Below are 25784 nucleotides of genomic sequence, written 5' to 3' on the forward strand. Positions count from 1 at the left end.
ACAGTGGTGAATGCAGAAAGTTGTGGAGGAATATACAACATGCACACATGTAACACCCTCATATTCACCAGCCACCTTGGTCCACCCCATGTACCAGAGCCCCAGCCACCCTTCCACACCTGTGGTGACAACTTCCCCTCAAATCTCAGGTGACTCTCTTCCCACTGTTGTGAGCTTGACAGTACGCTCCCTCTGGTTTTCTCATCCATGCACACAATCCAGCTCCTTCTTTTCAAGGTGCACCTTTGTTGTAGCGTTTAAGCATTTCTTAAGCATTGGACAGGTGTAATCAATGTTTCTGTTCTTACTAGGTTTGCGTCTCCTTTGTATGTGTCTCACACATCAACGTTTTGAGTGTGCTTTGCTCCTGACCCCCGTAAGCCTTGCTGTGTGTATTGCACAATTTTGCAGCGTGCCGTGATTTTTCAGAATGGATATATTATGTTGGAGCAGTAACACAAGTGCCCGACTTAAGCTTTGATTGGGAGGCATCCACTTCCAACAGGTCTACCTGGAGCAAACACATATTGTCAGCCATAGGAGGAGATGACCAGCCAGACCATCAAGTCGTCTTCGTTTTCAAGATCTAGGTTGATTTACATAAATGATCATTTGGGCCACCCTTTTTTTCTCTTCCCACACTTTAAATTCTTGCTTTTTTGTTTTAAATTCACCAATTAAGAGTGATCTCCTGAAATCCCAGTCCCTGCCCTCCATTCCAACAAAAGCAGAACCCCAGGCCTGTACACTGTTCCTCACTCTACCCGCGACCTCCCCGTGTAGCCCAGGTGTGCTTTGTAATTCCCAGGTCCTGTAAGAAATAAACCTGTATCTTCTCATATTTTCCTCACAATTATTGCTGAAGGACATCTTGCAATCATGACAAGATCCACAAAGGCTGGTCCAACCACACTTTGGTTAGTGAGAGGCTGGGACCAACACAGTAACAATTGTTTAGACCTTGTCATAAGATCAGTTATGAAGCGCACAGGACAGCGGGATTGCACTTTGGAAAGATTGTCTAGAGTGTGAGAACAGACAGAAGGATGAGGCGCTAGTCAAGAAGTTGAGTTATCGTCCGCATAACAGGGCTAAGAACGCTACTCAGCTATAAATTTGTTATTTGCTAAAATGCCTTTAAAGTGCTTGTACAAGACTGGCATCTGAAAAGTACCTAGCAAGTGCTTATAGGCATACGCTTTTCATTCCAAAATGGTTCCTCTGCATTGCATCGTTCCACACTAAAGGCACCTCTGACGGGAATATTACCATTTTCATTTTTTGAATGAGGAAGTGGAGTGTCAGGGAGGTTAATCAGTTTGCTCAAAGCCACCGCCAAGTGGCAAGCTGGGTCCCCAAGCCAAGTGTTCACCTTCATCTCCACGAGTCCTCCACAGGCCACCGGGGCTCAGAGGGACCCGCACCTGGGGCGTGTGGGGCAGGAGAAGGACAGCCCTCGCGTGGGCTGAAAACTGCTTTAACTTGCTTCTCAGGCTCCCGTCTCCCTGAGCAACCGGCCTCCTGCCAGCATCCAGTGAGATCTGCAGTTCCGAACTCCACTGCGTCCTCTGTAGGCGTCATACATTAGACTTCGTGAAGCTCTTTCAGGACAGTTTCTTAATCCTTCAGTCGGCGTCGCTGCCCTGTTAACCGTGCAGCGTGCGAGTGGCCCTGGACTGGAGAAGCAGAATAAGGCCCTTCAGCTCACACCTTGCACAACCCAATCACATGCCTGGAGGTCTAACCCCACCCGTTTGAAAAAATCAAAGATAACTTTCCCGATCCTTCACATTCAAAGCAGGGATCAATGGAAAACATGGACAAGCCCATCACCCGTTGGGGTTCTGAATGAAAGGTGTCCCTAAATCTTAGAAAGACCCCAAAGCACAGATTTAGTAGTCGATTCTTCGATCCTGTGTCTTATTTAAGAAGGCATTATTTTCTGGGGAACCCTCAAGCTCCCATTTCACACTGCAAACAATTTTCTCTGCCTTCCTCCTGAAGTGCAGCCGAACACTTGATTCTCCGGACCTGTTGCATGAGCGTGTCTGTGTGTAGACGATCGTTTTATCGAACCCCGGGAAATGACTCCACTCCGAAATGCAGTCGGATGGCAGAAGGTCAGGGGTGGTTCTCCAGAGGGCTCCACCTCGAATGTGTTGCTTGTTTGCATTCGAGTCACAATAATTCTAGGAGATGCTTATACACTGATTTCTTCTGCCGCAACATTCTATTATTTGTGGACTGTGCTCAGGTCAGTTAATCACTCATAAGATGATGAAAACTCTGTGACGTACAGTTAAGCGGAGGGGAGCAGTTCAAGCACAGTAGGGTTTGTATTGTTTTCACTTCTTCCCACTTTTGAAGACCATGAAGAGTTCTCGCCTTCCCGTGTACCCAATGCCTTGAAAATTAGGAATCAGTGCAGAGAAAAATGATCGGGCTAAAAGCAACTTATCCCCGGGGTGCCAAAGGACACTTTTTCAGGGCCTCAGGAATAAAGCTCAGGGCAATTTTATTTCTTTGATATGTTTGCTAGATTTACTACTGAAGGTTATGATATTAGGCCTAAGGGGATTCCAACAAAATTTAACATCTACAAATAACTATGTTTTCAGCCAGAAAACATCCTAAAATCATAAAACGATGCCTACCACACCCTGCATAACAATCGGACAACAGACAATTTGAGAAATGAGGGTGCTCACTGTGCCACTCACGTTTAGTTCCGGAATGTCATTCCGACTCAAGCCTGCGTGCGACCAGGAAAGGGGACCAGAGGCTCTGAGAGGTCTCCTCTGTTGCTGAATCCTGGAAGATAAGGAGTAGATAACAGGAGAATTGGGGCAGAGGGTGAGGATGGGGAACGCAGGGTCCTCTCAGCCTCACTCTATTATTAGGGTATTTTAAGACATGAAGAAGAGAGGAAATGATTGCATTTAATACTTTAGAGATCACTTTGGCTCTTATGAAGATAAATGTTTGGAGAGGGAAATGAATCAATAAGGGGAAACCACTTAAAAAGCCTAGTCTAGAACAATAAGCTTATAATGCGTGATGATTTCTTAGGGCTACTGTTACAAAGTACCACTCTCTGTGCACCTGCGGGTGTCCACAGGGGTCACTACACTGATCACGAGTGTGAACACTACTGCGGAAGCACAGGTTAAGGGTGCTGCTGTCCTGGACATAACTTCAGACACATCCCAGACGAAGTGCCTTGCGACCCTGGAAGGCTGACCATCGTGCTGTTGACGAGTTGCGTTGACCCATGTCTGGGTTCCTTTAAAATTACTTCATCTTCAATTTCACTGCCTCCCCCATCATCCTCACCCCAACTCCCAAGGTGAGGCAGGAAAAGAGGAAGGGAATTGGCCGGAACTATGTGAGCAGAATGCTCTCAGAGTCATCCCACCCCGCTGATTCTGGCTAGTTGTATTTGAACTGTATTCCAGCAGCTGGTCTCTCCCTTACAATGAGTTCTCACTCAAGAAGGTTTCTCTTTTCTCATACGAATAGAAACTGAGTTACCTCAAAGCCTCTCCAGGATGGTTCTAGACCACTTGAAAAACTTAACTTAAATTCAAACTAAAAAAGAAAAGAGACAGAAAGAGAGGACACTGTATAATTTGAGGAATGAGCAGGTGTCTTGTTTTCAAGTCAGAGTAATCTGGGACTGAATCCTGGTCCATCTGCTTGTTAACTGTGAACCTGTTTTAAAATGAAGAAAATACTGAACAGGATATTGATGCAATAAAATTTGTAATAATGTAAGTGAGGTACTCAGGGATGTGGTTGGATAAGATCATGATATTTAATACAATGTTCTTTTTTTAAAATTTATTTAGCCAAATTAATTAGCTGAGTGTCCTTTCTTGAAGAATCACATGTTGGCACTGCTAGTGCTGGTGCGTAATGTCCCTTGTCTGAGGGCAGGAGGCCAAGGAGCCGAGTGAGTGTGGTAGGACCTGCGGGGCGGATGGGAGCCACTAGAAATCGATTTCCTTATAATGCGCACAGGGAGCATCTCTCTCAGTTCATCCACCAATGTTAATATAAAGGGCGTATGCCTATAAGAAAACCCACTCTTACCTTTTACTAAAATAAAGAGGAAATACGCTTAGTAAGTACAGATTACATTATGCAGGGGTGGCAGATCAAAACAAATTCTGAAATAGGCTTGAAAGAAAGATACAATTGCAAACAGAGATCTGACAACCGTGAGCTAAATAAACTAGGTTACAAGTAAGTGTTCACTCAATATCGTGTTTTGTGTAGGAAACTGATAGTGTGGATAACATTTCACACTAATGATGCATTTATGCCTTGGGGACAGGAATCTACCTGTAAGGTAGGTGCAGAACTACCTGTTTTATAGTTGAGGAAAGTGTAGTTCCCCAAACTAAAAAAATTGGGTTAAGTAAATTAGGACAAGAACACGGGTCTTTTTTAGTTCATGCTTCTGTATTTTTAGTATGACATCAATAAACCTTAATATGCAGGAGTGATGTTAAAATGCTAAACCAATTATTCTCGACTTTTGAGACCTGAAGATATACAACATATCTGTTTTCCCTGCTATTTTATCCCCAGTTGCAAACACAGTGCCCAGTGTCTATGTTTTTAATAAATATTTGTTGAATTGGTGAAATAATGAGACTGTTACTAGGTCAGCTTGTTAGACATAGAACCTGGACTTCAGAAGTTACCAGAATCGCCTGTATGTTATGAGTACCATTAGAAAACTGATTTTCAGGGGTCAATGGTTTGAGAGTAGGTCGTTTGGAACTTGTTAGTAAAATGTGTGTGTGTATGTGTGTGTCCATCTGTGTGTATGAGCATCTGTGTGTTCATGGATGTGTGTGTTCCTGTGCGTGTTCCTGTGCGTGTGCATGGGTGTGTGTGTGCACGTGTGTGTGAGCATGTGCAGACTGAAAGAGTGTGACTATTATGGAACTAAGTTGCAGGACTAGAGGTCATGGAAAAGATCACAGAAAACAATTTTATTGTAAATATATTTGTAAAGATCTAATTTTAATATTATTTTGAAAATTCTACTCTACCAGATTTCTCATATGTTTTGGAGAATCAGGTAATAGGGCAGATGTCAGGGCGTCAGCAAACTATCCCCCACAGGTGAAATTGGCACATTGACTATTATTGTAAATAAAGTTTTATTGGAACACAGCCATGTTCATTCACTTATGTATTGTTTATGGCTGTTTTCACAGTAAAGTGGTAGAACTGAGTAGTTGCAACAGACCATATATAGTCCACAAAGCCTAAAAGATTTACATCAAAAAATGTGTGCTGACACCCGATTTCATCCACACCCCTTATTTTGCAGATGAAGGGCCTGAGCCCTTGATGAAGGACAGAAGCCACTCAAAGATATGCGGTCTTAGAGGCAGCCTGGAACCGGAACCGGAACTCACATACCTAACTGCCATTCCCTAGCGTCTTCCTTTACCACAAGGCATCACATCACCTTGTTCTAAAGAGTTACACGGATTCACAGACAATTTACTTCTACTGTGTCATAAAACACACTCATGTCCTATACACATGCTTTGTATTGTGTATGCAAAGCCCCAGAAGATTCTAGCTGGCTTGCATTATCTGCCCCCCAAGAGCACCTGGGAACTGTAACCCCCCAGGGGATGCTGCTGGTGCATAAAAGCTGAGCTGGAAACTATTACAAAATCAAACAAAATTGATCTGAAAAAATGACGCAATGACTCAAAGGCCAGTTGTATTACGATGCCAGCTGAATCATCTCCTTTGGTGGATACTCCATAAACAGAAACAGAAATAATGGATATATATGACTCAATGCTGGGATTTAAAGAATGGAAAGAGGATGGGTCTAGACACCCCCCATCTCATAATAGAAAATATGCAGAGATTTCAGTGGCATTGAGGACACCTGCATGCCAGAGACAGTGCCTGAGTCACCTTTGCTCAGGAGTGGAGAGTAGGAATGGGCTGGGCCAATTAAATCGGATGAAGCCGAGATGGCCGTCCTCCTACTGAACCTCCGGGGAAACGCACATGTCACGGAAGTACGCGCGATGGCAGTTGACAATGAGCCCAACAAGCCAAAGAAGGAAGCAAGTTATCCTGAAAGTGAAAGAGAATCCAGGAAAGCAATTAAATGTGGGTGGAAAGAACCAGGAGCCGGGGTTGGAAGGTGAGAGTGGAGCAGGAGTGAAAGGGACCCTTGTCATCAGGGCAGGTTCGGGCATCCGCCCCCGAAGATTGTTTGCACTGGTTGGCTGCACGTGAAGGGCCAGGCAAGGGCCAGGAGAGACAATGAAAGTAAGAAAACCCTGCTTTCATGAGGGGATGTCCCCGAGAGCATCTTATGTACCAGGCAATGAATCACTGCCTAACCGAATATTGCTAGTACCATGTGACAGAGGTCTGGCAGCCCAGCATTGCTCTCATTTGAGAACAGACCCTTCCGCAAACCATGTCCACATGCCATGGATGTGGGACGAGGACCTCCATGTCCTATCAAGACAAGAATTTTAGGTTAGCTGGAATAGACAGGGTAATCAGTTGTAAACATCGGAATCAACTCTTTCTCATCTCGTGGGGAAAAAATGAATTTCTGGGTATTAGGTGCACAAAGAATCTCTGTGAGTGTCACTGAATCATTCACATGGAAGGAGGAGTGGCCATAGAGGAAGTCTGAAGACACACACCTAGCAGCTGCCCCTGGCACGGCTACATTCTGATGCGCCCGCTCCCACCCCTGGCTCTATTCTGAAGACACACACCTAGCAGCTGCCCCTGGCACGGCTACATTCTGATGCGCCCGCTCCCATCCCTGGCTCTATTCTGAAGACACACACCTAGCAGCTGCCCCTGGCATGGGTACATTCTGATGCGCCCGCTCCCATCCCTGGCTCTATCCGATTGACTCTCACAGGGATGAGTCTGATGGGCTGAATGTAGTACTTATGCCTATTTCATGGGTGGAAGGGAGGCTGGAAAAGGGCATGCCAGGGTAATGCTTGGAAGGCTGGATTCATTATGGTGGGGGGGGGGTTATCCAAACATAGGGGGAGTCCTCGAAAAATGAGATACCCATCAGACATGGTAATCACACAGTTTCCTGGCCAATAAGGGATCCCTGAGCCTAACATTCAGGAAAGGTGGAAGCACATAGGTTAGACAGGGTCAGGGGGACTTGGGGAAGTGTCATAGATGCCGAAAGAGAGTGTGCCACTCTTCTTAGGCCACAAAGAATAAGTGTCACAAGATTAGTCCCATCTTGAACTGGACGGCAGCATGGCTTCGACATGTGGCAGGAATAGCCAAGAAGGGATCTAAGGCAGAGGAAAGCGGAGCTGAGAGACATCATGAAAGACAAGATCCGTGTAGGCAGCAGGTCCCGGCCGGCTGTCTCGACCTCTGTCATATCGTTGTATCTATTCTGTACTCTGGTGTCTGCGTACCCTCCATCCTGCTCCTCCAGAGTGAATTTGTCTAGTGCTGCTGTCTGTGCTTATGCAGACAGAGACAGAGACCCAGAGAGAAAGGGAGGAGACTCCAGGGGGCTTGTAGCCTGGGGCATTTCACCAGGGAGCTCGATGCTGGAGTTTTAGGCAAAAGCCCTGCCAACTATAACACGGGGTTTGCTCGTCTCCCTTTGGGTATGTTAACAAAGTAAACCAGAGCCACGTGGAAGTGGAAGAGTAACAGGCAAACTTGGTTCAGGACTATCACAATAAGAAAATGAGACCGTGGGCCAGAACTGGGCTCCATTCTGAACAGAACAGAGACAGTGGCATTTTGTAGCCAAGCAGCCAGAGGGCCCCTTGGATGAAAATTACCAAGAGGAGTTGTCAAGCCTGGGTGTTTTTCCTGGCTAAACCAAGGTAACAGGAGCCTGCAGCATGAGTAGGTACCAAGAGTAGGGGATTCTTGCTACACTGACATCAGTTCTTGCTAAATCTTGATTTTACTAGGAAATACACAGATAGTTCAGTAGCCTGAATAAAGTCTGGCCAAGCAAAGAATCTTTTTAAATGTCTCACTCAGAAACGAACAGAAAAGCAGTGGTCCGATTGACAAAGCAGAGCTCGGTGAATTCTAGATCCCCTTGGTATAACAGCATTTTCACAACCTCAGAAATGCAGCAACACCTGGAAACTGTGCTCTGGAGATTGGGTAAGACATGTTCGCTTTTATTATCTAATTTAATTTTCAAAAAAACTCTGCCAGGAGGATTGCCGTTATTTCCAGGCTGCAGCAGAGGACATTGGAAGTCGGAGGGATTCTGCCACTTGGTGCCCCGGAACTTATACCCGCATCTGCGAGCACCTGTGTTTGGAAATCAGGTTTGTCCAAACTACAGCCCGCATTTGCTGCTTTGCACCTGGCACCTGGGCTGTGACTCACATGCAAAGTGATTCGGTTTCAGACAATGCAGCAAAACGTTGAAAGTTCTCTGCTCCGTCTGGAAAGGGCTAAAAATATATGCAGATCAAAACTGGCCAAAATAAGAATGAGGCTGACACGTAAGGAGGGTCTAGGAGGAGGGGTTGGCATCCAATCGGTAGGAGCTGAGGAGACGCTCAGCCCACTGCTCACGCATCCACAGTCCTCCTAGTCCAGGATAAAGGCAGTGGGAAAACCCTTGCTGGCCCTTCTCCCCACCTCATCTCTTGGCTGGTGAGGGAGAAAGATTCATCAGGCTTCTGAGATGACGAGTTTGTTAAGCAAACCAAGAAGGTTCAGTAAGGTTTCCTTCTAGGCCCCTGTATTCCGCAGGGATCAGCAGAGAAAGAGAACCAATAGGTTGTGCGTGTAGTGAGAAAGAGATTTATATTGAGGAATTCATGGTTGTGGAGGTGTGGCCAGTCCTAAATATGAAGGGGCAGGCTAGTGGGCTGGAGAGCCAGGACAGATTGCAGTTCAAATCCAAAGGCAGTCTGTCGGCTAGCCTGGAAAGAAAACAAAAGAAAGAGAGTTTGCAGCGGAAGTCCGAAGGCAGGCTTCCAGAAGAATAATGTCTGCTTACATAGGGGAGGTCACTCTTTTTGTTCTGGGTAAGTCTTCGACGGACTGGATTAGACTCACCCACAGTATGGTGGGCAAGAGTATTTACTCAACTTCCTCCAATATCGATGTAAACGGCATCCAGAGACAACATCACAGATACACCTAGAATGACATTTGGCAAAATATCTTGGCACCATGGCCCAGCCAAGTAGACATACTGTTAACCACCACAGCCCTCTTTTCTCAGGGGGCACTCAAGCACGCGGTATTCTGATTTTCCCAGCACCTCCAGGAACTAAGTGGATAGTTTCATTCACTGGGACAGGGTGCATTGAAAGATTGTTGGCAACTGATCTAAGACTGTATTCCCATCAGCTTTATTAGCAGTAAGGATAATATTCAAACTTTTCCCCTGATTCTTCACAAATGGGTCCTAATTTGAGGAGAAGAACACAGGGTGCTATTATAGATGGGTGCATGGGCTTGGATCTTAAGAAGCAGAGACTAAAATTATGCTCATAAAGTTCAGGTGGATTGAAGGTTTTGGCCGAGCCAAGATGAGATGTTTCAGGATCCACACTTGAGTAAGTTCAGAGCGCTAGAATTATTAGTGTTCTGGGTCTCAGTTACCACTAGTTGGTTAGTTACAGACATTCAACAATTTTTCCAAAGGTGAGGGCCTGAGTGATACCCTGTTGGCTCTCACTAAGCACATCTGTCCCTAGCATGCAGGTCACTGTAGTGACCTTGACCTGACTCACGTGGTTGCTGAGTCAGGGAGCCAGTAATAAAGAAAATGTTTGGACCCAGTTAAGACTCCTCAGTAAGGAGATGGTTTAGGCATTTTAGGCAATGAGATCATTTTTTTCGTCCCATTGTGAATTGTTTTGCAAGAGCCCAGACAGCGACTTTGTTCATTTAGGTTATGGCTGTTGTTGAGTTCAGCACAAGCCACAGAGCACATGGTCTGGCCTTCCCATTCACAGAGACCCAGGGCATACCCTGAAAAATGATATTAGATTACAAAGACACAACCTCCCAAAAAGAGGATGGTGGATTTTACTGACAGATAAATAAAAAGGAATACGGTCCGTAATATACAGAAACTATGCCATTGTTTTGGACCGAGGTGAAGAACCCAATGAAACAATGGCCAACTCAAAAATTTAGAAAAAAAAGCAAAAACATTCAAAATGCCTATGTCTGTAGCACCCATTTTATCTCTAGAGATTGAGTTTTGTGAAATTAAATTGGCTTGAAATCTGTTTCTGTCTTTCTATCACCCTAGGAGTTGTGCAGAACAACAGACACACTAGAGAAAGCAACGTGTTTTTGGAGGAGGGGGGGGTTCATGTGGTAGAGTTTGGATCATAGAGATCTGACTGGATAAATATGAAAGGCGAAAAGGGATTTATTTGGGGAAAGAAACAGGTGTCATTGTTGATACTTGAGCAGAGATGATGATGTCTATCCCCCAACCATGCATCAGACAAGGTTTTATTCTGGAGGACAGAGACCCCCAAAGGGAAACCACATCCAGGAAACAGTTAAGCCTTTTAAAAGCGATGTCACAATACAGAGAAAGACAAATACCAAGTGACTGTACTTATACCTAGAATCTAAAGAAAAAAAAAATGAACAAACAAAATAGAAATAGACTCGTAGACAGAACAGACAGATGGTTGCCAGATGGAAAGGGGGTAGTGGGGCTGAGAGGAAAAGGTGAGGGGATTAAGGAGTACAAATTGGTAGTTACAAAATAGTCATGGGATATAAAGCACAGCATAGGGAATATAGTCAATAATATCGTAATAACTATATATAGTGCCAGGTGGGTACTAGAATTATCGGGGGTAACACTTCGTAAATTATATGTGTCTAACTACTAAGCTGTACACCTGCAACTAATATAAAATAATGTTGAATGTCAACTGTGATTGAAAAATTATAATAAAAAAAGAGCTATGTCATTATAAAAGTGAAAACTTCCATAAAAACTCGGGACAGCTGTATAAAGTGGTGATGGACAATTTGTGCTGATTGGAGAAGGAAAGATCGAGATGAAGGACTCAGCTTTTCAGAATTATTCAGCCTGTGTCACAAACAGTCGTCGTTCTGAATGTAGCTGCCCCCCTGCCTTGGTAGGAAGGCACGGGGAACCAGCACCGCGCCAAAGGGAGCAAGCAGAGCCATGGTACATCGACAACAGGCCTGGTTTAAATATTGATCTGAAAGGAGAATGCTACAGAATGGGGTTGACCTATCAGGAGGATGAGACAGGGCCGGATGGCTGTGAACAATGAGTACGTTTTCCCAGACGCACCAATCACGTCCTTTGTATCTCTCGTCATGATGGAAACTTACAGAGTGTGCCTGTGCCTCGGAGGAAAGAGAAATGGACGAAAAGGGTGCTCAGATCTAATAAATTGTGTTAGCACAATAAAGGGGCCAACAGAAAGAACAGTTGAAGTGGACTAAATGATGGAACCTTCCTTAAAGGAGCACGAGGAAAAAGAAAAGCAGAGAGAAGTAGAACGTCAAGGTCCTATCTTACCCTGCGGGAAAAAGGTGTCGCAGAAATGTGACTAGAAGCCGAGATGCTCAAAAAGGCAGAGTCATGAGGAATTCACAGCAAAAGTGTTGGTCCTCAGTTGGAGGGCTGAAAAATGCAAACGAAAACGTTCACTTAACCGTCCCCAGCAGCTTTTGCTTGGATTTTGCAGAGAGTAACTCTCCAACAGAAACAGTGACCAGGAGGGAATTATCCCTATCAAGTGGTTTCCCTGACTTCTTGGAGATTCCATGGACAAGATCAGGGCAGGAGGGTCTGTGGAATAAGGCTAAAAATAAATGTTTGGGAGATGGAGGCTGGGTCATCATGAAGTCCACACTCAGTGCCAAACCAGGGCACCAGAAGTCCAGGGTTCAGGGAGAAATAACCTTCAGGAGCCTTAGATGTGAAGGGAAGTAAGGACCCTGTGGTGGTTTCAGCTGCCATCATCCCTTGTCAGGAGACGGGCTATCCCTGGTGTCACTCCATACCAGTGGGCATGGCTTATGATGAACACCCTTCTTGGTGGGCCATTTCACTTACTGGAGTTTCAGATCTCAGCTTTACCTTGTGTGTGCTCAGACTAACTGTTCTCTTGGTGACACAGAAAGCAAGACTTTTTGTCTTCACAGGCCCTTCAATACGGTCCCCAGAGGGCTCTTTGATGGGTACCAGCTCTCTGGATCTGCACTGCACCACGTACTGGATTTAGGACACTTTTACTGAGAAGCCAAGAGTTTTTCCTTTTTTTTAGAGTAGATGCAGGTCATGGAGTTATTTATACCTTTTAGTTCACATCACACCTTATTTATAGGTACCAGGAAAGGTTGTCCTTGCTTTTTATTTGTTTCTATGATGTCCCTTTTTATATCCAGTTCCCCCTCTTATGTTTTGGCTCCCCCTAGGCTTCTTTGAAAATGCATTTGATATCTCTCCCCAGTTATATATTGTTCCTTCCTTTATGTACAAATGAATAAAGTCTGTCCTGGTGACTTGATTTACAATGACACCCCATCCCCCACCCCCAAAAATATGTTCTGACTCCTTCCCAGCTTTGTATATTTCCTCATCTTGGCCTGAGTCAACATTAAACACATGTATATTCTGCTTATGTATCTTTTAAATGTTTCTGCTTCTCTCAATTAACAAAAATTCTGTAAGTGAAGGATTGTGTGTCTGGTCTGATCATTGCTGTGTCCTTAAATTCTGGCATAGTGCCTATCAAAGTATAGGCACTCAATAAATATTTGTGAAAGGAACGAGTGAATCAACATGCAAAATGGTGTCGGGCATATACATTATTCTGCCTTTTTTCCCCTTGCATTTAGTCAACGTCTAATGTGTAGGACTGGTCATGAGGAAATGCATAATGTTTTATTGACATCTGAACTCTTAAAAGTGAGGTATAGGAAAGAGCTGCTTTTGAAATCATTCACCTTTGGACGCTGAGCGGCAGATCCCCTCTCTCGTGTTCTGAATAAGACTGGAGCAAAAGGAAGAGTGGAGAAAGCCTGGTATTTTCTTTTTTTTAAAAAAAATTGAACTCAGAAGGAAAAGGACATGGATGCTCGAGTGTTATGCCTTCTCTGAGGATTTCGCAGTGGAAAGCTGTTGACATGCAAAGTGGGGAAAGTTTGCAGGGAGAATGCTGTGCTAAGTGGGTGCTGGGTGCCTTCATGTGCAGCTGCTGCTCAACCACCGAAGCACTGCATGCTGGGTAGCGTGGCTGTGCATAACAGGACAAGGGCAGCTTTGTGGCCTCCGGGACAGTAGGGCTTTAAAATTACTTCAAATTACTGGCCCCTCCTATTTAGCCTTGGTGGAGGAGGTAAAAGATAACTTCCCTCCAGCTCTGGCAGGGAAGGGAAAGGAACAATGCCTGGAAAGGGGAGAAAAGAGTCACAAAGGAAGCCCAAGGGTTGCCCTAAACAAGGTTGCTCCAGCCTCCTGAAGAGGACAGTCACATGTCTGGTCAGCCACAGCATTAACGGATAAGACCAACAGTTTAAGAAAAAGAACATAAGAGGTAAAAAAGTTGCCAAGGGGCACTATCTCTTCTTTCTCCTGTTTCCATGGAGCATGGAGGAGAAATAGGCATTTTCTTCTCGTCAAGGTTTCCCTTGTGACTTTTCTTGTAAGTGATGTATCGGGTTATGTTTGGAGAGAGAGAGAGGGAGGGAGGGAGAGAATTTGTGGCAATGTCCCTTTCTTGCTACCTTTTGGAGGGGCTCATCAGTCCCCACGTGTCACGTACTTCTCTATTGCCCACGGTGTAGACACACCTGAAACACTGTGGTTTTATGGACAAGGTTCTTTTTCAGAGGGGGGAACATATGGGGTTGTGGCCATGGGTCAAGTAGATTTTTTAAAAATGTGACTTGTCAGTCACAAAACTAATAGATTTATCTCCCTTCTCTCTTCTAGTTCTTGGTGGGTTCCAAACTCCAGACAGAAGAGATGGCCCTGATTGGCTTTCTAAAACCTTAGCATAGAAGGGATGGCCCTGATTGGCTTTCTAAAACCTTAGCATAGAAGGAATGGCCCTGATTGGCTTTCTAAAACCATAGCATAGAAGGGATGGCCCTGATTGGCTTTCTAAAACATTAGCATAGTTTGAAACAGATTCTGACCTGACATTAGAAAGTTCTTTCTCTCAGCCTTTGGGAGATGCTTGTGAAGAAGGTGGAGGCCCCTTCACGAGGTATTGATAATCCCTATCAAGAGAGGCTACGCCACCCCACCTCCAGACATTGTCCAGTGAGTCATTTCCCTAGGAAAATATTGAAGGTATGAAAAGATTAGTACTGGTTCCTACATTGAACTTTAGAGTTTACAAAGGGTTTTAAGATGTATCATGTCCATGATATGAAATCATGCATATTTATTTATTTTTATATTTATGCACCCAATCCCTTTGAGATGATATAGTATTCTAATTTAGACCTTCATGTGAATCAGCTTCAAAGTGGACTCTAGAGTGAACTCGATTTTATGAAGCAAAAAAAATAACGAAGTTTGAAATTACAAATGAATAATAGACATGAATCATTATTATCAAAAGTAGTAATAGTACAAGGTTAGGTATGTTGCATTATTCAATACTTTGGAGTATCTTTCTAAGGCCTACAACATGCTTTGTTGAAATGTTTCTTACAATGAGAAATTGTTAACTGGGGGGAACTGATTTCATTTTTATTTTTATTACAACTTTTCGCTACCTGTGATCTCAGGCCAAATGTAACAAATAAGATGAGTGGTCAGTGAAGGCTATATGATTTTTAATACACAAAATATAATGTTTCTTATTGATTGCTTGATTCCTTTTGTAGGGGCCATATTCTTCCTCAGATGGCTTGGGGAGTGGCATTGTAAAATGAATTTTAATCCAGAAAGCAGTTTCATAATTCACAGTAGTTACAAAGTACAAGACATACTTTGAATTTTGGCTTCAATACTTTGATTCATTTCTGGACCATTGCAACTTGCTTACGCTCCCTCTAAGCCTTGGATTTGCTATTGGTAAAAATGGATCTAATAATATTTTGTCTCTAGATTTTGGAGTAGAATTGCATTAAGTCATGTATGGAATGTACCTAGAACAATGTAAGTGCTCAATAAATGGTACAAATTAGCCCTGGCTTTGTTGGTTGGAGCTTCAACCCATACACCAGTTGGTTGTGAGTTTGATTCCTAGTCAGAGCACATACCTGGATTGAGGGTTCAATCCTCAGTCAGAGTGTGCATAAGAGGCAACAGATCGATGTTTCTCTCTCTCTCTCTCCCCCACCCCCCAAAAAATCAACAAAACATATCCTCAGGTGACAATTAAATAAATGAATGGTACAAATTATTTACGCATGACCAGGCATTCTTTCTATCTACTAGAGGATCTCTTAGCAAAGAACATCACATTTTGATGAATATATGCTATTCTTTTGATTCCAGAGTCAACATCGTTAGAACAAGATCATATCCCAGATGCAGAAACAAACAATTTACAGTCAGGTAGTTGGCTGATAGTACTGTGTGTCCTTAAAACCCAGCAGAGACTTCTTTGGGGGATAGGCATTTACATTTTTAAAAAGAGACTGAGCTCCAGCATGATAATCCAGAATCAACATTCCCTGCAGCTATGCTTTGTGCTTGCTGGTTCTCTCTCACAATCCTGCCCTTTGGGATCCTCCTCTCAGATGTCCTCCCAGCTCGAACATAATACTGGCCAGACTCCCCACTGGAAGCTAATAGCCTCTGGCACTCCACCAAGGCCCCTCTTACTGGAGGGTTTTTCTTATGCCTTACCTTTGGCTTCAGTGTTGTTCCTTCGGAGTGAAGGCCCAGAAACCATGTTTCCTGTGTATTACTAAGAGATTCAAGAGGAATTTATCACTTTGGACCTTGACCTTATTGCCCTGGGGTCTTTAGCAGCATCTACAATCTAACTCTGGCATCATCATTTATAACTGGTGGCAACATTTACGGACACTCCTAAGAAGAAAACACTTAAAAGATATAAAACATAAGAATGCTTAGAAAAATACTAATCATAACCCTGAAGTAGAAGACCCCCAGTGAGAGACAGAGATGTTCACCACAGAACACATGGCCAATGGTGGGCTGTCCGACCGGCAGGAAAATCACAGTAACCACAGCAAAGAAAAGAAAGCTCATTACATTTTACCCAACAATAAAAAATAAAAACAGGTACACAAACATTAAACTCTTCGTTAAGACTTCCTTCCAAGAGGGCCCACCCACTCTATTATTTCTGGAGGAGAATCATTGCATGCGAATCATAAACTCCTTATAAACTTTTTGTTTACGCAACATACATATGTGATAATTCATTATAAGAGAAATATTTCACTGCTAATAAAAAAAGAAAGAATAATGTTTCCCCAGGCAAAGTATTCTATCCTGAGTCTCCAAGTAGTGTTTTGGAAACAGGTTATTAGCCAACTATAAAAGAATTTCTAGCCCTGGCCAGTTTGGCTCAGTGGTTAGAGCGTCGGCCTGCGGTCCGGAGAGACCCGGGTTCGGTTCCCGCTAAGGGCATGTACCTCGGTTGCAGTTTGTCCCCGGCCCTGGTCGGTCGTGTGGGTGGCAGCCACTCGATGTGTCCCTTTCATATCGATGTTTCTCTCTCTCTCTCTGTTCCTCTCTCTCCCTCCCACTCTACCTGAACAAAAAATAGAAAAATGTCCTCAGGTGAGGATAAAAAAAAAAAAAAGAATTTCTAATTTTTCAGTTTTCTACACTTGGCTATAAGTTCTAGTGGAGGGCATTGCAATTTCTGACAAAGAGCATAAACTTAGTATTGTTTGATTGGTTAATTGATAGGTGGGTATGAAAGGCAACTGATGGATATATCTCTCTCACATAGATGTTTCTCTCTTTCCTGCCTTTCTCTCCCTAAAATCCATAAAAACACATCCTTGGTTAAGGATTAAAGAATTAAGACAATGCATATAAAACATTTTTCATAGTGCCAGCACATAGTAATTGTTTCATAAACCTGATCTATCTATCATGTATCTATCATCTTATCATCATCATCCTCTTTCTGGTCCTCTTTCAGAATTAGCAGTCATAGAAAAGAAGAGAATGCTACTGTATCTGTGCTCTACTACTAACTTGCTGCATGACTCTAGACAAGTCTCTTAATTATTCTTGAAAGTCCAAGATCAAGATGCCACCAGATTTGGTATCTGGTGAAGAACTTCCCCATGCTTCAAAGACAGCCCCTCTTCCTGCTCTGCCCTCACATGGTGCCAAGGATACAAGAGCTCCTGGCATCCGTTGATAAGAACACTGACCCTATTCATGAGGGCTCCGCATCCTAAAGGCCACACCTCCAACACCATCACCTTAGGGATCCATTTACAACCTATGCATGCTGGGGAGACACAAACATTGCCCATTATCATCCTCATTTGAGGAAAATAAGACGAATGCTAATGGTCCACAGTCTACATAATTGTTTAAATCACTCTTTGACATAATGTGCGTGGATGTCAATGAGGTCTACTTATACATCTCCAGCTCTGACTTCCTCTATGAGACTTAGACGTTTCTAAATGTAACTTTCTCTTTCACATAGCCATTTAAATGATTCTCTAAACAGTCAGATCTAACACGTTTAAGATGGCATATCGTCTCCTTATATCACACCCCATCTCTACACCATTTTCTTTGTTCCCTACTTTAGTTAATAGCATCCCAACTTACCAAGAAAATTCAGACAAAGACCTTCAAGAGAGCACATCTCTCTCTTTCTCTCTCCCTCTCTCTCTTTTATTCCCCACAACCTATCGCTTTTGAAATTATGTTCATATTGCTTTTGGAATTTCTACATTTACAGTCAGTGCCTGAGGCTCTAGTTTAGATTGTAACTGTTTATGGATTATTGAAGCAATGCCATACCTCTGTTTCTATGGCTAACCTTGACATACAAGTGTCAGAAAATAGAACTGCCACCAGCACCATCACGCCAGGTCAAGCCAGCGTGTACTGGAGCCCTGTGGTCCTATGATGAGACTCTAATTTTAGGAAAGATGAGCTCCTGTCTCTGGTGTTCACGATTCATCTACAGTGCCAACCTCAGTGCCCAGAAATATGCACCATGCCTGGAGCAGGCAAACACGAGAACTGGCATGTGAGCTGGATGGAAAAACACCTGGGAAATCCAGTAAGGATGAAATGTTTCCCATAGAAGAGGAAAGCTAGGGCTGAAGAGCCCTCACGACCTGAAGGCATTCGCTGTAGAATCTTTCCTGTCACTTGAGATGTACCCTTAGTGAGGAAGAAGCCAGCAAGTCACTGACCTGTCTGAACACACCATACCCAGTGTTTCCTACGGCTGTGTCCTCCTTTTTGCCTTTGTCTCCCACAGAAAGGAAAGGGTTGGGCACAGGGTAAATAGTCAGCAAATTTGTTGAACTGAACAGAAATTATGAGTTCCTTTTTAAACAGAAAGCACACTGTAACTATAATTTATCTGAAACGTCGTGAGTAAATTTCTTGGGGCATTCAACACTTCAAACTGGTAATTTACTTGTCATGCAAATCAGAATTTGTATTGTTTCAACAATATACTTCAAAAAGTCAAGTCACCAAGGTAACTTGAAGGAATATGATTATCATCAGAGATCTGCTACATAATTTCTTTTAGCACCTTTAAGAACAGCCAAGAACTTGAACCATCATGTCAGATGGGGATATAATACATACAGACACGCACGCTCATGCACACACTTACACACGCGCACACACACAGAATGAGCTCTTCTTGAGTTTTTTGTCAAGGTAAAAGAAAATAAAATGTAAAAATGTATTTTTAGAGTCGGCATTCTCCTTTGTAAGAGAGAATTGTTCACACAAACTCATTGTCCGTTTCCAATACGGCTGCATGATTATGGACAAAGCTACACAAAAGGGAATGAATTTTAGAATTTCTTTCTTTTAATTTATTATTTTCATGGCCCGCTGAAAGGTCCCAAGTGACTCACAGATCAACGTCACTGCGGAGGCTGAGGACAGGCATTCTGCGGGGCTCACAACGATGCTGGGGTGGGTTCTCCATTTCCACTGTGTTACACAGGAGCTGGGCAGTGGGAGCCAGAGACTCAGGTTAAAAACCTGAAAAAGAAGACGAGGAGGTTACGTAATTGAAAAACTGTTGCCTGATACAACATAAACTGACCTGAGGAGCAAAGCGCACCTTCGTCTCCGAAAGGATAAAAGTTTGTCCCTCTTATTTTTGGTCTGGAACGTCATTCATGGAGACACCAAGCAGTTCTAAAGGAAGTGAGAAGCGGGGCTTCTTCCAGCCAGGGAGGGTGGAGAACTGGATCAGACACTCCCAGCTGTGTGCGGTGCCTTCCGTGAGCTCCAGTTCATCCAGAAACGATGCAGATCGCAGAACCTGCATTCCTATCCAAAGACTAAGACAAACACACGTCCAGAAGTGGACTCATGACCTCCTGTGTTGCCATTTTATTGATGGCGACAATGATGATAAATGACTACAGGCTCGACTGAGCACAGCCAGACGCCCTGCCGGAGCTGACCACCATGTGGTCTCTCCTCACGTCCTGCCAGGTCATGGAAGGTAAAAACCATAAAATACCAGCCTGCAGATCCCCTAAGGTCTAGGACAAGACCTCTAGGCCATCCAGTGAAATATGAAGGAAACCCAGAGGAGAGAAACTCACAGTATATGTTCATAACATTTAAAATAAGTCTGGCTTCATTACAGTGGGAATGGAAAACAAAATACAAACTAGATCACTTGAAGTAAAAAAACAAAAGGAAATAGACAAGAAATGAATCCATTAATTGATTTCTTCAACAATCAGCGAATATTTATTGAAAATTGGTACTTTTCTAGGCCATGGGGTTAGGAATGACCTACACAGATGAACACCTCTTTCCTAATGAGGCTCATCGTCTAATAAAAAGAAAGCAAAAATCAGTCAAACACATGATATGCCAGTAGGAGGTGGGTGGGGAGAAGGGAAATGAGCCAGAGGAAAAGAAAGTGGAGGTTTGGGAAAATAGTTAGCCACACGGATCAATAAACCATGTGGAAACTGGGTTCCAGGGATTAGGGACACCAGTGCATCTTGGGGTTCTTGTGAAGACGAATGTGACCCAGGAAAGGACAGGAGATTAGGTCACGGAGATTCCCAGGAGAGAGCAGTGAGGCTTGGTGGCAGGCAGGTCTTGGGGGCGTGTGGACTTCCACAGTTTGTGGGAGCCAGGGAGGGAGTGTTTTGGTTTGACTCATTTTCTGTAGGGCAGATGGAGGGCTGAGCTACCCTCTTGATCCTTGAGCAAGCCAAACCCTGGTATTATTCCTGACTCCGCCTAATGCATGGGCAGTGGGAGAGGGGCGATCCTGACTGGTAAACCAGAAACACCTGTTCTCTTTTGTCTGTAGCGGATAGAGGCAGCGAGACCAGTATGGAGAAGACAACCCTCTTCCATCTGATGATGGTGGGAGCTATTTCTAGCTTCAAATAAATGTATTTTAATTTTAGTTTAAAAACCATAGAAAGCATTGAAAAAATCTTCTTTATGCTCTTAAGGAAATCAAATAATGCATTTATTTATAAGTTAAAACAATAGCAAGAGGACCACAGATAGATAGATGTAAAGGAGAGGTGTTTCTCACCTTTCTTTCTCCATTTGGATATTACAGTTCCTCTTCAGGTGTGGTATCTTTCTGTTCTTCACCCATATCAACACTTTTCCTACCGCAGGAGGTGTGTGTCTCTGTGTGCACCTGTGATTATGGGGTGTGTGTGACTACACAGATCATCTCCAGCTTTCATTGACACTAATACTTCCTTAGATTGCTTCCCATCAAACCAATCCATCCTGTGTCCCCTGAATGTAGCCCCCGCATCTCACCTGGCAGTTGGTGAAACACCTTCCTCTGGAACTGGCTTTCCCGAGTCCTGTGAGTGGAAAGGATACTCAGACACAAATGCTGTCTCAGATCCCACTGCCACCTCCTTTCCTCAGCCTCCTCCTAGAACTAACATGGCCCTTCTGTGCACACTCCAAGAACTGAGTTTGCATGAATCTTATGGAAGCCAGCAGAGTTGGGGTCCCTTGATATTTAATCGCTTTGGCATGCACATCCCCCTCTTGGGGGTGAATTCTTGAGGACAGGCAGGTGTCCCCCAACAACTCTGTGTTTCCCGGGTGTTTAGCAGAGTGACTGGTGGGTGAGTTGTTTGTTCATTGCATGATATGTACGCTGGGGTTAAATAAAAAGCATTGGCCTCCAACATTTCTAAAAGAACTTCATTCAAAAATATGCGTGTCTTTGTTTATGGAATCAACTCAGAATCATCAAATAAAATTTGCAAAACAGAAATATATGGGTGGGGAGAAGAATTTCCCACAGTCTGAAATCTACAATGGTAATATACTTATTTAGATTCATTTTTCCTAACAATTTTAACATGATTATAATCATACTTTATATACAGTAGTTATCCTGCAGTTTCCCTTAATAAGGAAAATGCTTATCATTTATGACATCCTCTCAGAAGGTACTCAGTTTAAATCCTGTGTAATTTTCCATTGAGTATATATACTATAATTTGTTTAACCATTCCAATCTTGTTGGTCATTTAAGTGGTTTTAAATTTGTTAGCAGAATAAATAACTATGTTAAATGTTTTTTAATGGAATGATATGTTCATACTTTGGATTATGTCTTTTAGAAAGAGTTCCAAAAATTTAGTGGTTGGATCTAAGTTTATTAAGCTTGTATTAATCTATTAATAATATATCCAAAGGCGTCTCATAAAGTTTGTGCCAACTGGTTCACACACAGTTCATTTTGTATCACCCTTACCAGTATCAGGGATGAGATAGTTATGATAATGGTGATGATGATGATGATGATGATGATGATGATACGATGTATAATTTTTATACTGGTATTTTTAACGAACTGATATTTCAGCACTAAAATATGACAGAATCACCATAGCAGGTTTATTATCCCATTTTTCTGTGTTGGGTTTAATGTAGCACTAGAGCAATGACTGATTTAAGATATGAAAGGAGTAAGAGAAAAAGAAAGAGTCAGAGATGAAGACAAGGAGATAAAATTAAGGAGAATGTCTTGTTATTCTACTTCCATCTTTTAGAATATTTATTATTCTTTATTATGACAAGCTTACATTTTACCTATGCTTTTTTTAAGAAAAAAATAATGATTAAACAGTCCCTCTGATGCATTTTATTATGAGCATGGCATTTAGAAAATTGGCATAGCTTAATGCATTAACCACTCCAGAGAATGAAAGGAACTCTTTAATGATAGCTTTTGCCTACAGATGATGTATTATAGAATCGTACACCTGAAACTTACGCAATTGTATTAACCAATGTCACCCCAATAAATCCCATTAAAAAGCAATTTTACTGTTAAATAAAATTGAACCTTTCGTCCTCAAAGTTTCTAAACTGTTTGCTAAACAGTCAGTTGGAGATTAGCAGTTTGATTAATCTGAAGATAAAGGCAATGAATGTTACAGGTTTAACAACATTTACATCCATGTCTGTCTACTCTAACTCTTCTGTTCTGGGGAAATTAGAGAACTTTCCCCATCCTTCTTGGACAGTCAGAGACCAAGAAAATATTACAGGTCAGAGGAGCTTCTATGAATTACCTGGACATGCTCCCCCATCCCTGTCCTGCCCTGGCACACTCCCATGTGGCCAACCTGAGAAGCACAAAACTTTCCAAATGTATGTGTTCTTGCTTTCCACACTTGTACTTCTATAATTTATACTCTTCACTTTCCACACTTAGTATGTAAACAATTTTTTAAATCTTATTAGTTTGCTTCTTTTTTTTTTTTTCCTTCCGTAATTTAAAACATTAATATCCAGGGACATTTTAACTCTCCTTTGAAAAGTTCCCAAAAATGAATGAGAAGAAAATTGAGAAGAGCAGAAAAGTAGAAATGAGGCAGGGCACCATCAAAAGGTGTTATCACGTGGATGATCTCGAAAGCCTAGATCCTTGGTGACGTTGACCAAAGAGGAACTGGAAAAATAAATACCGGGCTTGGGAGAACAGACCTGAATAAGGATTGGGCTTTGAAGATCACCCAAAGGCAAATTCTGGATTCTAGGTGGTGGGAGACCAAAATTTGTTTTCCTTGGCTTGATATCAATTGGATTGTTTAGCAGTTTCAAGGATTTCTCTTGGAACAGGGCTGCACAGAGTGGTCTTCCGTGAAGAAATTGGCAGGATTCCTGTGCAAATAAGCCACCTCTTCAAGGTGTGAGAAGCTCAGGGTAGATGTCTAGCTTTAGAAGGGAGCTTGTTTACTGATAAAAATGTAAAATTGGGCTGGCCACTGGAAGGGGGGAGAGTGGGCTCGTAAGGGCGTGTAGTGAGACGGGCAGATTTAGAAGCTACAACAGAGTGAGTATGTGAATAACCTCCGTGAGTCATGTCGTGCGTGGGAGGTTCATCCCAGACACCAAAGGCTGGCGGTTGGGAGTGAGGAGGAACAGGCTGGAGGGCTGCAACAGATCTCCATTTGGGGTGACGTTTTAAGAATTAAATAATTGGATATTTTAAGGAGGGCATAAGGGGAAGAGTTTAAGGGACCAAAGTTTATAGTTATTCTTATAACTTGGTATTTGCTTTGGACTGAATTGTGTCCATCCTAAATGTGTATGTTGAAACTCTAACCCCCTATGTTATGGTATTTAGATATGAGGCGATAATTAGGTTTAGGTGAGGTAGTGAGGGTGGGCTTCTGTGAGGGCGGAGCCCCCCGAAATGGGATTTGTGATATTATAAGAGAGAACCCAGAGAGTATGCTTCCTCTCTCTCCACCCGAAACCCAAGAAGAGGTCATGTGGGCACAAGGAAAGGCGGCAGCTCCTGTAAGGCAGAGAAGAAGCCGCAGAGTGAAATGCCCCATCCTGGCACGTTGATCCTGGACTTCACCGTCCCTGGAATTCTGAGAAAAAATGTTCTGTTGCTGATTCACCCAGTCCATGGAATTTTGTGGCAGCTCAAGACACATAATACAGTACTGAATCATAATACACATTTGACCAAGTAAGTAACCTAGGAATTAAGAGATGAGTAAGTTTTTGCAAGGTAAACATAACCAGAGAACTGGTTTATTTAATTATCATTATCAACATCCGTTCAGTCACCAAGAGTAATGACTATCCTGACCTGTGCTTTGCTCACCTTTGACTGTTTTTAAAGTTCACGTACGTGGAATATGAATGTCTGATTGATTTTGTTCAATATTAGGTGTGTTAGATTCACCCTGGTCATTTTGTTTACTGTTGTTTTTATTTACTTTATTTATTTTTTTGTTTGTTCACTTGTGTGGCTGGGCAGTGCTGCTATATGTGAATATATAACACTTATTGACATATTCATCTAACTTGTTTCCAGACATACTGTTACTAATAGCACGGAACTGTCGCTAACAGTGGTAAATTTAAGAACAATATTCTGGGCCCGGCCTGTGCGGCTCAGTGGATTGAGCGACATCCCATGGACTGAGAGGTCCCAGTTTGATTCCAGGTCAGGGCACATGCCCAGGTTGCGGGCTCAATCCCCAGTGGGGGGCGTGCAGGAGGCAGCTGATCCATGTTTCTCTCTCACATCAATGTTTCTATCTCTCTCCCTTCCTCTCTCTTTAAAAAATAAAATCATCCCTGACTAGTTTGGCTCAATGGTTAGAGCGTCAGCCTATGGACCAAAGAGTCACGGATTTGATTCCAATCAAGGACACCTACCTCGGTTGCGGTTTGGACCCCGGCCCTGATCAGAGTTGTGCAGGAGGCAATCAATTGGTGTGTCTCTCTCACATGAAGATAAATAGAAAAAAATTATTTTAATAAATAAATATAATCAATAAAAAACATATTTTTTTAAAAAAAGAACAATATTCTGCTAAATAAACATACAGAGAGTAATTGAGGAGTAAATAAAAAGCATGCATAACTTTAACTTTATTAGAATCCCCCATCTAGTTTCCCCAAAGTCATTTCACCAATAAGTGTGGCGTTGGCTGTCGTTCGTTGTTCATTGCTTTTAGGACATATATATGGTTTTATTACATTAAATAAGTAGTGCGTTTCAAGCAGCCTGAAGAGAAGAGAGAAGGCAGGTACACGCACACATTTATTTTCTTGGTGCAGAAATAACTTAACTCCTTTGCTTGGCATTCCATTGGCTGGTATGGTGTGGATGGGCCTGGGGCAGGAAGGACTATGCAAATAATAATAGAAAACAAGAGTCCACAGGGTGCATGTTAAACTCTCACCTGGACTGTAGGACAGGAGCAGAGGCAGGTTGCTAAGGGACGCTGGCAGGCCTGAGGAAGCATGGGGAGTAGGTGGAGTCAAATGACAGTTAACAAGGAAGCAGTGAGGATTTTTGAGAAAAGGAGTAACATGATCAGAGCTGGATTTTTTAAAAATTCATTTCACAGTAATATTTTATATGAGTTGGGTCTGAGACACACAGAAATCAAAAACCTTTGTGGTCTTTGCTTGGTATTTCTTAGGTGTAAGCTACTTTTAGCCACTGTGATAGGAACTTTCTATTCTTTAACCTTCATAACAACCCTAATGGTCAGATACTGTCTCTCCCCACCCCCCGCCTCGGTAATTAGAATCGGAACAAAGTACATTATCCGGAAGCAGAGAGCTA

This window comes from Molossus molossus, unplaced genomic scaffold (genome assembly GCF_014108415.1).
Source record: "Molossus molossus isolate mMolMol1 unplaced genomic scaffold, mMolMol1.p scaffold_m16_p_1, whole genome shotgun sequence".
In the NCBI taxonomy this organism is placed as follows: domain Eukaryota; kingdom Metazoa; phylum Chordata; class Mammalia; order Chiroptera; family Molossidae; genus Molossus; species Molossus molossus.